The sequence below is a fragment of the Triticum aestivum genome, chromosome 6B (genome assembly GCF_018294505.1).
Source record: "Triticum aestivum cultivar Chinese Spring chromosome 6B, IWGSC CS RefSeq v2.1, whole genome shotgun sequence".
Taxonomy (NCBI): Eukaryota; Viridiplantae; Streptophyta; class Magnoliopsida; order Poales; family Poaceae; genus Triticum; species Triticum aestivum.
In genome coordinates, this window is record NC_057810.1 from 442,740,748 (window position 1) to 442,755,342 (window position 14,595).

Below are 14,595 nucleotides of genomic sequence, written 5' to 3' on the forward strand. Positions count from 1 at the left end.
GAAATGATTATTCAGAATTTTTATGCTCGGCTTTCTCTTGATAATCGCAACCTGCTCGATACTTCCTGTGCTTGTTCTTATATGCTGAAGACTATTGATTTCAAATGGGACTTATTGGAAAGAATTAAACGCAACTCAGAAGATTGGGGTTCCGACGACGATAAGGAGTCAGGTATGACACCTAAGTTCGATTGTGTTAAATATTTTATGGATACCGATGCTTTTCGTGGATTTAGCGCTAAGTATGGACTTGACTCTGAGATAGTAGCTACCTTTTGTGAATCTTTTGCTACTCACGTTGATCTCCCTAAAGAGAAGTGGTTTAAATATAATCCTCCTGTTGAAGTGAAAGTAGTTGCACCTATTACAGTCGAAGAAAAGACTATTACCTATAGTGATCCTATTGTTCCTACTGCTTATGTTGAAAAACCTCCTTTTCCTGTTAGGATAAAAGATCATGCTAAAGCTTCAACTGTTGTTCGTAAGAGTAATACTAGGACTTATACACCTCCTGAGCAAATTAATGTTGAACCTAGTATTGCTATGATTAAAGATCTCTTGGATGAGGATTTAGATGGGCATGTTATTTATTTCTTGGGTGAAACTGCTAATATTGCTAGACCTGATACTAAGACACGTAGACCTGTTGTAGGCATGCCTGTTATTTCTGTTAAAATAGGAGATCATTGTTATCATGGCTTATGTGATACGGGTGCTAGTGCTAGTGCGATACCTTATGATCTTTATAAAGAAATCATGCACGACATTGCACCCGTTGAATTAGAAGACATTGATGTTACTATTAAGCTTGCTAATAGGGATACCATTAAACCCATTGGGATTGTTAGAGTGTCAGGACCCCGACTCAATGCCACACCGATCTAGCACGTAACACCTCATATCACTTTGCGGCCTCATGCACGGTATTCCCACGGGTGTCGCCTTGCCAGGCCCGAGACCGTTTGCGCCTTTTGGCACACGTATATGATAGTGTCACTAGCATCCATATGACAAGGAGCCCGGGCTGACATGACTAGTCGTGAACCCAAAGTGGCACTAACTTACAGGGACAGGCATACATGACCCAGACACGAACGTGTTGGTCATCAGCGAGTGAATCCGGGCTGTAGCAACTGGGCTAGCAGGACTCCGGTAAACCGGGCTGTAGCAGGCTAACAGGACTCGGGTAGACACTGCGTGACATTTCCCCGAAGGGACAGACACATGAACGAAGAAGGACACATGCCGACCAGCGTAAGTGTTTCGGAGCAGTAGCAAGCTACCAGGGCTCAGTGGAAGCACTAGGAGACATTTCCCAGTAAGAGAGGCTACCAAGGATAAACAACTAGATAGTCAGATCCCACACATACCAAACATTTCAATAACATACACACAATATGCTCGATATGTGCAAATACAACATGGCATCACAACATGACTCTACAACTCAAGTATTTTATTCAATAGGCTCCGAGGAGCGAGATATTACAAACATGGGTCTCATGACCCAACACTCAGAGCATACAAGTCAAAGCACAAGCGGAAGCTTAACATGTCTGAATACAGACATCTACAAATGAAAAAGGCTGAGAAGCCTGACTATCTACCAGATCCTGCCGAGGGCACAAGATCGTAGCTGAGGTAACAAGCTAAACATCGAAGTTCATGCGGAACTACTAGCGAGACTGAAGTCTCTCTGCAAAAACATAAAATAGGCAAACATGAGTACGAATGTACCCAGCAAGACTTACATCAGAACTAACTACATATGCATCATTATCAACAAAGGGGTGGTGGGATTTAACTGCAGCAAGCCATCTTTGACTCGGTGGCTATCCTAAACTACGACTGCAAATAACTCTTTTGAGGTGGCGCGCACGAGTCCACATATTCACCAACCAATACACCACTATGGATTCGCTCCCGTCTTCCTACGAGAACACCATCCATAGCACTCATGCTTATCTTGCGCATTTTAGAGTATCCACTTTCACTTGTCTATGAACTGTATAAGCAACCCAGAAGTCCTTTACCGCGGACACGGCTATTCGAATAGATAATGATAACCCTGCAGGGGTGTACTTCTTCACACACGCTCTCGCCACTTACCGCCATGTACACGTCATGTATCTCGGCAACCTTCAAGCGGAAGCCTGGCAAGGGAGTCGGCCACGACCTGACTAACCACACAAGTCTCTCGTCCAGGTTTATCTCCTATTCAGGTTCCATCCGCAAGGAGATCCGGCCGGGGTGTCGCAAACGGCCCCAAACGATGTGAGCAGGGTTCCCAAGCCCACCATCCGGGTGCCACTTGGTACACCATGCCACTGTGCCTAGTCTGTCCCAAGCCCACCTCTACCGGGTGCCACTTGGTAGACTACTAACACTACCTACACACACCAGAAACTAGTTGCAACTCCTAGATAGAGATCATGTTGATTAATAAGTCGAGAGGGGTCAAGTTACCGGAACCCAATGTGTGGTAGTAACTGTTCATGGATCACAAACACAGAACTTAGTTCCTGAGGACGGTTTCAATGAGACAACCCACCATGTACTCCTACATGGCCTCTCATCGCTACCTTTACCAAATCGTGTTCACACACTTAGCTCACACACAGTAGGACATGTTCACAACATTCCAATTCATCCTCGATGAATCAGACCTAACTCAACTCTCAGTAGTAGCAGGCAAGATAAAACAAGCATGAATGAGTAGGCACATCAGGGATCAAACAACTCCTACTCATGCTAGTGGGTTTCATCTATTTACTGTGGCAATGACAGGTCATGCCGAGGATAAAGGGGTTCAACTACCGCAACAAGTAACAGTTGAATCATTGTTGTCCTAATGCAGTAAAAGAGAGCAGGAGCGAGAGAGTGGGATTGTATCAGAATGAACAAGGGCGTTTTGCTTGCCTGGCACTTCTGAAGATAGTATAGCTCTTCATCAGTGTCATCGAACTCATCATCGAAACCAGGTCTATCAAGAGGGGACAATTACCGACAACGGAGAAGGAAGCACAATCAATACAATGCACAATATGATGCATGGTCATGACATGGCAAAATGAGTGTGTTGGGCTAATGCAACTAAAACCAGATGGGTTTGAGTCATTTTGAACCAATGGTTCAACCCCAAACTCATCTTATGAATTTAAATAGTGCTTATCACGTTGTGCACTAAACAGCAAGGTTAAGTTCTTTAAACATGCATGAAACTAGTACATATGGATATATTGAATTTTTCTGATCATTTTTCATATATAACTTATTTCATTTGGAGTTACGGTTGAATTTCTATGAATTTTAGAAGTTTAAAACATTTTTTGGAATTTCCTGGATTATTTAGAATTAAACTAATTCTAGAAAATAGTTCACTGCGTCAGCATGACATCACAATGACGTCAGCAAGTCAACACGGTCAAACCTGATAGGAGGGACCAGCATGTCATTGAGACAGTGATAAACTACAGTTTAACCCCGCGTTGACTCAGCTTTGACCCATCGTGGGGCCCACTGTCAATGTTAGTGAGGGGGGAGGGGGGTTAGTTAGTGCTAATGGTGGAGTTAACCAGTGGCTAACCGGCGGCGCTAATCCGGCGCGGTGGCGATCGCAGGCCGGCCGTTTCCGGCCACGGCTGGACGCACCGAGGGCATGGGAGGCAAGCTTGTGGTCTCCCGCATCCAGGGAAGGTGTCAGAAGGTCGCGGGGTGGCCTGGTTCGCCGGCAGCGAGCACTTGGGCGGCCGCCGGAGCTACGGGCTCGAGCGGGACGAGGCTAGGGTGCACGGAGGGAGGCTTGGGTTATGGCGTTGGGTTTCTTGGGAGGTCCTGAGCCATTCCAATGCTTAGACGCAAGCGGCGGCGGCTGTGGCCATGACGGCATCGAGGCCAGTGATACGTCTCCAATGTATCTATAATTTTTGATTGCTCCATGCTACTTTATCTACTGTTTTGGACTATATTAGGCTTTATTTTCCACTTTTATATTACTTTTGGGACTAACCTACTAACCGGAGGCCCAGCCCAGAATTGCTGTTTTTTGCCTTTTTCAGTATTTCGAAGAAACAGAATATCAAACGGAGTCCAAACGGAATGAAACCTTCGGGATCGTGAATTTACAACCGAACGTGATCCAGGAGACTTGGACCCTACTCCAAGCAATGCCCAAGGAGGTCACGAGGGTGGAGGGCGCGCCTCCTGGGCGCGCCCCCTACCTCGTGGGCCCCTCGGAGCTCCACCGATGTACTCCTTCCTCCTATATATACCTACGTATCCCCGAACGATCAAAACAGGAGCCAAAAACCTAATTCCACCGCCGCAACCTTCTGTATCTACGAGATCCCATCTTGGGGCCTGTTCCGGAGCTCCACCGGAGGGGGCATCCACCATGGAGGGCTTCTACATCATCACCATAGCCCCTCCGATGAAGTGTGAGTAGTTTACTTCAGACCTTCGGGTCCATAGCTAGTAGCTAGATGGCTTCTTCTCTCTTTTTGGATCTCAATACAATGTTCTCCCCCTCTCTCGTGGAGATCTATTCAATGTAATCTTCTTTTTGTGGTGTGTTTGTTGAGACCGATGAATTGTGGGTTTATGATCCAGTATTATCTATGGAAAATATTTGATTCTTCTCTGAATTCTTTTATGTATGATTGAGTTATCTTTGAAAGTCTCTTCGAATTATCCTTTTTGGTTTGGCCAACTAGATTGGTAGTTCTTGAAATGGGAGAAGTGCTTAGCTTTGGGTTCAATCTTGCGGTGTCCTTACCAAGTGATAGAAGGGGCAGCAAGGCACGTATTGTATTGTTGCCATCGAGGATAACAAGATGGTTTTTTATCACATTGCATGAATTTATCCCTCTACATCATGTCATCTTGCTTACGGTGTTACTCTGTTTTTACTTAATACTCTAGATGCATGCTGGATAGCGGTCGATGAGTGGAGTAATAGTAGTAGATGCAGAATCGTTTCGGTCTACTTGTTTTGGACGTGATGCCTATGTACATGATCATTGCCTAGATATACTCATAACTATGCTCAATTCTGTCAATTGCTCAACAGTAATTTGTTCACCCACTGTAGAATACTTATGCTCTTGAGAGAAGCCACTAGTGAAACCTATGGCCCCCGGGTCTATTCTCATCATATCAATCTATACCACTTTATTTACTTGCTTTGTTTTTTACTTTGCCTTTTACTTTTTACTTTGCATCTATCTATCAAAAATACCAAAAATATTATCTCTATCAGATCTCACTCTCGTAAGTGACCGTGAAGGGATTGACAACCCCTAAGCGTTGGTTGCGAGTTGCTATCGTTTTGTGTAGGTATGAGGGACTTGTGCGTGGTCTCCTACTGGATTCATACCTTGGTTCTCAAAAACTGAGGGAAATACTTACGCTACTTTGCTGCATCATCCTCTCCTCTTCGGGGAAATCCAACGCAGTGCTCAAGAGGTAGCAAGAAGAATTTCTGGCACCGTTGCCGGGGAGGCTCACGCAAGCAAGTCAACCATACCAAGTACCCATCGCAATCCCTATCTGTCGCATTACATTATTTACCATTTGCCTCTCGTTTTCCTCTCCCCCACTTCACCCTTGCCGTTTTATTTGCCCTCTCTTTCCCAATCTCCTCCTCTCTTTCCCGTTTGCCTTTTTCCCTTTGCCTTTCTGCTTGCTCATGTGTTAGTTTGCTTGTCTTTATGTCCAATTCCTTATCCGCTCCTATGTCTCCCGAGTTTAAAGTTCTTCACTTCAAGCAAAGGCAATGAGAAAACTTAAAAGATGCTTGGTATAGGATGATGGAATCTTATCGTAAGTGCACCCTAGAGGTGAACTTTAGAATTCTTCTTCGCAATTTTTATGTTGGGTTAAACATGACACATAGACAACTCTTGGATTGCATTGCCAAGGGAAATTTCATTGAGATTGATCCCAGTATTGCGCATGAAATTATAGAGGGAATAGTGGGAACACTACCCCAAAAGGGAGGATCTCATCCTACCCAGGAAGAAACCCAAGTGTTTGAGAAGATTTGCAAAGTAACAATTTTTTACAAAAATCTCTTGAGCCTCTTAAAAGTGTTAGCGGAAATCTTCACCGCATGAATATGTTGATTACTCTTTGTAATAAGTGGTTGGATTCTTTAGATATAAAAATTTCTGAATATGAAGGGAAGCGGAAAGAACCTCCCAGATTCGAGCATGACTCCGCCAAAAAAATGAAAATCAAAGATGGCAATACCTAGATCTATCCTTGCTTTTATGCCTAGCTAGGGGCATTAAACAATAGCGCTTGTTGGGAGGCAACCCAATTTTATTTTGTGTTTTTTGTTTTTGCTTCTGTTTAGGAATAAATAATCCATCTACCTTCTGTTTGGATGTGGTTTTATGTTTTAATTAGTGTTTGTGCCAAGTAGAACCTATAGGATAACCTACGATGATAGTTGATTTGATTCTGCTGAAAAACAGAAACTTTGTGCGCATGAATTTAATTATGATAAATCACAGGAACGTGATTTTGTTGATTCTTTTTTCTGCTGATCAATAAACAAATTGTCCAGGACTTCCTATTTTGGTAGAATTTTTAGAGTTCCAGAAGTTTGCGTTAGTTACAGATTGCTACAGACTGTTCTGTTTTTGACAGATTCTGTTTTTCGTGTGTTGTTTGCTTATTTTGATGAATCTATGGCTAGTAAATTAGTTTATAAACCATAGAGAAGTTGGAATACAGTAGGTTTAACACCAATATAAATAAAGAATGAGTTCATTACAGTACCTTGAATTAGTCTTTTGGTTTCTTTCTCTAACGGAGCTCACGAGATTTCTGTTGAGTTTTGTGTTGTGAAGTTTTCAAGTTTTGGGTGAATTCTTTTGATGGATTATGGAACAAGGAGTGGCAAGAGCCTAAGCTTGGGGATGCCCATGGCACCCCCAAGATAATCCAAGGACACCAAAAAGTCAAAGCTTGGGGATGCCCCGGAAGGCATCCCCTCTTTCGTCCACTTCCATCGGTAATTTACTTGGAGCTATATTTTTATTCACCAACATGATATGTGTTTTGCTTGGAGCGTCTTGTATTATTTGTGTCTTTGCTTGTTAGTCTACCACAATCATCCTTGCTGTACACATCTTTTGAGAGAGCCATACATGAATTGGAATTTGTTAGAATACTCTATGTGCTTCACTTATATCTTTTGAGCTTGATAGTTTTGCTCATAGTGCTTCACTTATATCTTTTGAGCGTGATAATTTTTGCTCTAGTACTTCACTTAGATCTTTTAGAGCACGGTGGTGGATTTGTTTTAAAGAAACTATTGATCTCTCATGCTTCACTTAGATTATTTTGAGAGTCTTTAATAGCATGGTAATTTGCTTAATGTTAATATACTTGGTGTTCAAGATATGTGAAACTTTCTTTTGAGTGAATTGAATACTAAGATAAGTTTGATGCTTGATAATTGTTTTGAGATATGGAGGTGATAATATCAAAGTCGTGCTAGTTGGGTGATTATGAATTTGAGAAATACTTGTGTTGAAGTTTGCAAGTCCCGTAGCATGCACGTATGGTTAAAGTTGTGTAACAAATTTGAAACATGAAGTGTACCTGGCTTGTGCATCCTTATGAGTGGCGGTCGGGGACGAGCGATGGTCTTTTCCTACCAATCTATCCCCCTAGGAGCATGCGCGTAGTACTTGAATTTTTTATGACTTCTAAATTTTTGCAATAAGTATATGAGTTCTTTTGACTAATGTTGAGTCCATGGATTATACGCACTCTCACCTTTCCACCTTTTGCTAGCCTATTCGGTACCGTGCATTGCCCTTTCTCGCCTTGAGAGTTGGCGCAAACTTCGCCGGTGCATCCAAACCCCATGATACGATATACTCTATCACACATAAACCTCCTTATATTTTCCTCAAAACAGCCACCATACCTACCTATCATGGCATTTCCATAGCCATTCCGAGATATATTGCCATGCAACTTCCACCATCATCATCATGACATGCATTACTTTTGTCATATTGCCATTGCATGATCTTGTAGTTGACATCGTATTTGTGGCAAAGCCACCGTGCATTATTTTCCATACATGTCACTCTTGATTCATTGCACCATCCCAGTACACCGCCGGAGGCATTCATATAGAGTCATATCTCGTTCTAAGTTTCGAGTTCTAATCATTGTGTTGTAATCAATAAAAGTGTGATGATCATCATTATTAGAGAATTGCCCAAATAAAAAATATATATAAAAGAGAAAGGCCAAAAAAGGCCCAAAAAAGAAAATAAAAAAGGGCAATGCTACTATCTCTTTTTCCACACTTGTGTTTCAAAGTAGCACCTTGTTCTTCATGTAGTGAGTCTCATATATTGTGCTTCAAAGTAGCACCTTGTTCCTCATGTAGTGAGTCTCATAAGTTGTCTTTTTATACTAGTGGAATTTTTTCATTATAGAACTTAGCTTGTATATTCCTACGATGGGCTTCCTCAAATGCCCTAGGTCTTCGTGAGCAAGCGAGTTGGATGCACACCCACTAGTTTTCTTTTTTTTGAGCATTCATAGCTCTAGTGCATCCGTTGCATGGCAATCCCTACTCCTCATGTTGACATCAATTGATGGGCATCTCCATAGCCCGTTGATTAGCCTCGTCAATGTGAGACTTTCTCCTTTTTTGTCTTCTCCACACAATCCCCATATCATATTCTATTCCACCCATAATGCTATATCCATGGCTCACGCTCATGTATTGCATGAAGGTTAAAAATGTTTGAGATTATTTAAGTATGAAACAATTGCTTGGCTTGTCATCGGGGGTATAGAAGTTGGGAACATCTTTGTGTGACAAAAATGAAGCATAGCCTAACTATATGATTTTGTAGGGATGAACTTTCTTTTTCCATGTTATTTTGAGAAGACATGATTGCTTTGATTAGTATTCTTGAAGTGTTATTATTTTTGTGTCAATATGAACTTTTGTCTTGAATCTTTCGGATCTGAATATTCATATCACAATTAAGAAGATTTACATTGAAATTATGCCAAAGTATCACTCCGCATCAAAAATTCTTTTTTATCATTTACCTACTCGAGGACGAGCAGGAATTAAGCTTGGGGATGCCTGATACGTCTCCAACATATCTATACTTTTTGATCGCTCCATGCTACTTTATCTACTGTTTTGGACTATATTGGGCTTTATTTTCCACTTTTATATTACTTTTGGGACTAACCTACTAACCGGAGGCCCAGCCCAGAATTGATGTTTTTTTTGCCCTTTTCAGTATTTCGAAGAAACAGAATATCAAACGGAGTCCAAACGGAATGAAACCTTCGGGATCGTGATTTTCCAACCGAATGTGATCCAGGAGACTTGGACCCTACTCCAAGCAGTGCCCAAGGAGGTCACGAGGGTGGAGGGCGCCCCCTAGGCATGCCCCCTACCTCGTGGGCCCCTCGGAGCTCCACCGACGTACTCCTTCCTCCTATATATACCTACGTATCCTTGAACGATCAGAACAGGAGCCAAAAACCTAATTCCACCGCCGCAACCTTCAGTATCCATGAGATCCCATCTTGGGGCCTATTCCGGAGCTCCGCCGGAGGGGGCATCCACCATGGAGGGCTTCTACATCATCACCATAGCCCCTCCGATGAAGTGTGAGTAGTTTACTTCAGACCTTCGGGTCCATAGCTAGTAGCTAGATGGCTTCTTCTCTCTTTTTGGATCTCAATACAATGTTCTCCCCCTCTCTTGTGGAGATCTATTCGATGTAATCTTCTTTTTGCGGTGTGTTTGTTTAGACCGATGAATTGTGGGTTTATGATCCAGTATTATCTATGGAAAATATTTGATTCTTCTCTGAATTCTTTTATGTATGATTGAGTTATCTTTGCAAGTCTCTTCGAATTATCCTTTTTGGTTTGGCCAACTAGATTTTGTAGTTCTTGCAATGGGAGAAGTGCTTAGCTTTGGGTTCAATCTTGCGGTGTCCTTACCCAGTGACAGAAGGGGCAGCAAGGCACGTATTGTATTGTTGCCATCGAGGATAACAAGATGGGGTTTTTATCATATTGCATGAATTTATCCCTCTACATCATGTCATCTTGCTTACGACGTTACTCTGTTTTTACTTAATACTCTAGATGCATGCTGGATAGCGGTCGATGAGTGGAGTAATAGTAGTAGATGCAGAATCGTTTCGATCTACTTGTTTTGGACGTGATGCCTATGTACATGATCATTGCCTAGATATACTCATAACTATGCTCAATTCTGTCAATTGCTCAACAGTAATTTGTTCACCCATCGTAGAATACTTATGTCTTGAGAGTAGCCACTAGTGAAACCTATGGCCCCCGGGTCTATTCTCATCATATCAATCTATATCACTTTATTTACTTTCTTTGTTTTTTACTTTGCCTTTTACTTTTTACTTTGCATCTATCTATCAAAAATACCAAAAATATTATCTCTATCAGATCTCACTCTCGTAAGTGACCGTGAAGGGATTGACAACCCCTAAGCGTTGGTTGCGAGTTGCTATCATTTTGTGTAGGTACGAGGGACTTGTGCGTGGCCTCCTACTGGATTGATACCTTGGTTCTCAAAAACTGAGGAAAATACTTACGCTACTTTGCTGCATCATCCTCTCCTCTTCGGGGAAATCCAACGCAATGCTCAAGAGGTAGCAGCCAGCGGCGAGGAGCTCACAGCTCCGGCGGTTGGCGCGGTTAGAGGAAGAAAAATACGGCGGGGCTAGGGGGAGATGAGTCAGGAGCTCACAGGGAGGCGGCGCAATAGGTCAGTGGGCTCGGGGACGTCCTTGACAGCGCGAATCGACGACGAAGGGCTCGGGTGCCCGAGGTTGAAGATGACCGCGATGGCAATGAAGCAGGGCCTCCTGGTGTCTCGTAGCTCGATTGGGAGGACGGGGAGGTTTCGGCGGTGCTTCTGGACTCGGCGAAAGGGTGAGGGGTGCACGATGGCCGCGGTGGTGCTCGTCGGCGCGACGACGGCGTTCTCGGGCGGCTGCGGGGAGAGAACTAGAGAGGGAGAGACGAAGGGGGAGAGTGAGGAGGTCAGGGGGTCTAGAGCAGCGCTGAGGAGGGGCTTCGAGGCGCCTTGGTGAGGCAGGCGAGCAGGGAGGAGGCGTGGCGCCTCGCGCGTGCGTGCGCTGTCTTCCTCCTGTGCCTACTGGTAGAGGTAGGTGATGACTGGCACGGGCCAGGTAGGCCGGCCCAGCGAGGTAAGTGGCCCGTGGCCTTCCTCTCTCTCTCTCTCTTGTAATTAAATTATGTTTTCTATTTTTCTGTAACTTCTGAGCTTTATTAAAAATACCAAAACGTTTCCAGAAATCCTGAAAATAGTTGTGGGCTATGTTAGAATTATTCCTAACAGCCCACGCTTAAGTTCCGAATTAATTGAGCACTTAAAATAATATATAGCAGTTAAATTCCCAACCGCAAATAGCATATGATTTAATTCAAAAATCCAAAATGGGCTAGAAAAATGTGCACTATTTTTGGGAGAGGTTCTAGACCAATTCAAAAATGATGAACTTTTGTGAAGGGCATTTTGGGTTCATTGAAATGTTTTTCAGTTGAACCTGGTATTTTCACGGGGGGGGGGGGTGCTGGGGTTTGTTGATCCCCATTTCAGGTTTAAGAGAAACTTAAACATGATGCAACTCAAGACTAGCTAACCCAGAGCAAACCAGAACTAGGGATGTGACAACTCACCCCCACTAAGCAAGAATCTCGTCCCGAGATTCAAGATGTAGGGTAAGCAGACAGAAGGGAACACGAAGCTAGCACAATCTTCATGATCCAGGTTGTACTTCATAAGAGCGTTGATTCGGTCATCACCTTTGTCTCGACGTCTTGCTCTGAGAACTTCAACCAACATGACAACAGGAGGAAAGGAAAAACTCTAGAGGGATCGATCTTCTCGAAGATCGAACAACTCAGGATTAACTCACGGAGTGAGACATAGCAACATCTCTCGAGCTGAGACACGAGGTACATATCCAAAGGGATGGAGTGAAACAGATGATGGAGGTTCACTAGGTAGACAACAATTTCACACTTGAGAAGGTGGTGAATAGTTGTCAACACAGCGAGGAATTGAATTGCCATGATACCATAACGGGACATCTTAGAGGAGGTGACTCATAGGATCATCCCTTAAGTGGCAAAAAGAATTACCTTTGATCCATAGATCACTGAAACTCTTCATACCAGCCTGAGGCAATTCATAAAGGATCGTTTGAAGGAGTTCGAAAGAATGACATACTCGGGCTAGGGTGGACGATGTGGACTTCCTTGTTGAAGACAACGTAATGGATGATTTTGCTTATCATCGGAGATGGATGGGACCCATGGTAAGCGCACTTTTGAAGATGATCCTGGACAACAATTACTGGGGTGCAAGCTGGGAACAAAATGGAAATGTTGGGAATGATCTTGGTAACTGGGGAAAACTCAACATCGAGAGTGTTTCCAATGTTTGAATGGTTATAGAATCATCGAGGAAACTGAGAGCACAAGGATCCCTAAGGAACAACTTCTAGAATAAGTCACACGAAATCCTCATGGAAACATGGTCAAAGTAACTACAATGACAGATCTTCCGGCTAGGTGTGTCGGTCAGAACATCAACCTTGTCGGGACCTTCATCATAGATCCTAGAAAAGTTCCAACCATCATATCTGCCTGAGATTCAGATCTGGTTGGTAACAGGATATTTCAGACAGCATGTCTGGAAAAGAAAGTTTGCAACACAAACCGACGAGATGATGTTGCGAGATTCTCGGGAAATGAACTATGATAGCAAGCTCCAAAACATGAGCTGGTTTTGCTACAAACCTGTGAACACGCCGTCCAAGACAAGCATGACCATGTAGTAGTCTTATAGTAAAACACTACCGAGTTCAGGTGGGGAACCATCATTGAAATAACGAAGTCTTGTGCATGTCCTTCTGGGCCCTTAGGGAATAGCATTTGAACTTCTCATCCTTGAACAAATCAATCAGTGGCTTGGTGTGCTAGGGACACATATAGAATGAAGGTTGCAAGTCTCCAAACCACAGAATACTTCGCACGTATGCATGACTGATTTGGGATGATTCCAAAGGAGGCAAAACAAACTTTCTTGAATTCATGGCGGCAACTTTCACCAAATACACGTGAATCAGAGGTAGTCACTACTTTCATCCGAACATATGCTTCATGAACAAAACACGAAGAAATGTTTACACAAGTTTCCAACACTAGCTGGATGTTCAACACGGATCATGGAGAAGATAACAATGTTGTTGATGGGCTCAACAACAATTCATCTATGTTTCCATATAAGTGGAGTTCCACAATTATGTGAACAATGTGATAGCATTGGTCAGACCCAAAAGATATAATGGTGTATGCTCATGGGATCAACCACGAGTAAGAAAACATTACGAATATCGTTGGTTCTTATTTGATTTGACGATGGCCCACACTCAAATCAAGGTTTGGGCAAGGCGATAGGTTCAACAACTGATCATGAGGATCAATCGATGAAGAAATCATCTTTCTACAACAAACACACAAACACAAGATATCCCTTTGGAAATGAACTAAGTTGGGCAAGCTTTTATCTTCCAACTCTCCAAGTTGCTGTTCAGCTTAACCAACTAGCTCAGGGGTATCCAACACAGATTCTTGGAGAAGGGGTGGTTTATAAGAAAACCAACATGTTCACGAACTCAACATAGCGGTCAGGTGACAACCTGGTGATACTTCCGAGAAAATATTTGGAAAATCACGAACCACCGATATGTTACTAAGCTCGGGAACAGTCTTGCTTCTCAGGCAAGACGATATGATTGAATAAGCAAGGATTGACACTATCCTAACTCATTGATCAGGAAGTGCATCGGGAATAAGGACTAGGTAGCACGACCAACCTTAGGATGGTGATTCAATAACCAACATGCTAAGGATGAAATTATTGTCCTTTAGCTACCAAGCAACAGAGTTGCTAGGAGTATTGATTTCACACATCATGATTCACTTGTCGACATTTCGGTTGCAACAACACGGAAACCGATGAATGAATATTGATGGAGAGAGTGTCACTGTATCAAGAGTTCATATGATGGTGTGCAATTCCCATGAAATTCTTGATTTAAATATGGTAATACTCCAAGGTAGAACCGAACAAAAGCTGGATTGGCATTTTGATCTGCGAAGTACAACTACTTTGATCCAATCCAGGAAATGGATGAGATACTGGAGTTTGATTCTCCTAGTCATCCCGAATAGAATGGCTTGACGGACCACAACAGTAATAGCATCGATGAACGAATGCACGCATACTCTTGACTATCAACTGATAGACAAGGGTCGGAATACAATAAAGAGGGACAACTCAAATGAACATATAACTTTCTGAGTTGTGGATGCATAGATTAGTATGTCGAACCAAGTTCAACAGGTTTCTTCCGGATAACCCATGCAGAGAAGGTAGAACTGACAGAGTCACAACATAGAATCGAGAACTCGTCAAGAGCACTCTGGTTGTAATCTTTCGGTTCTGCGAGGAAC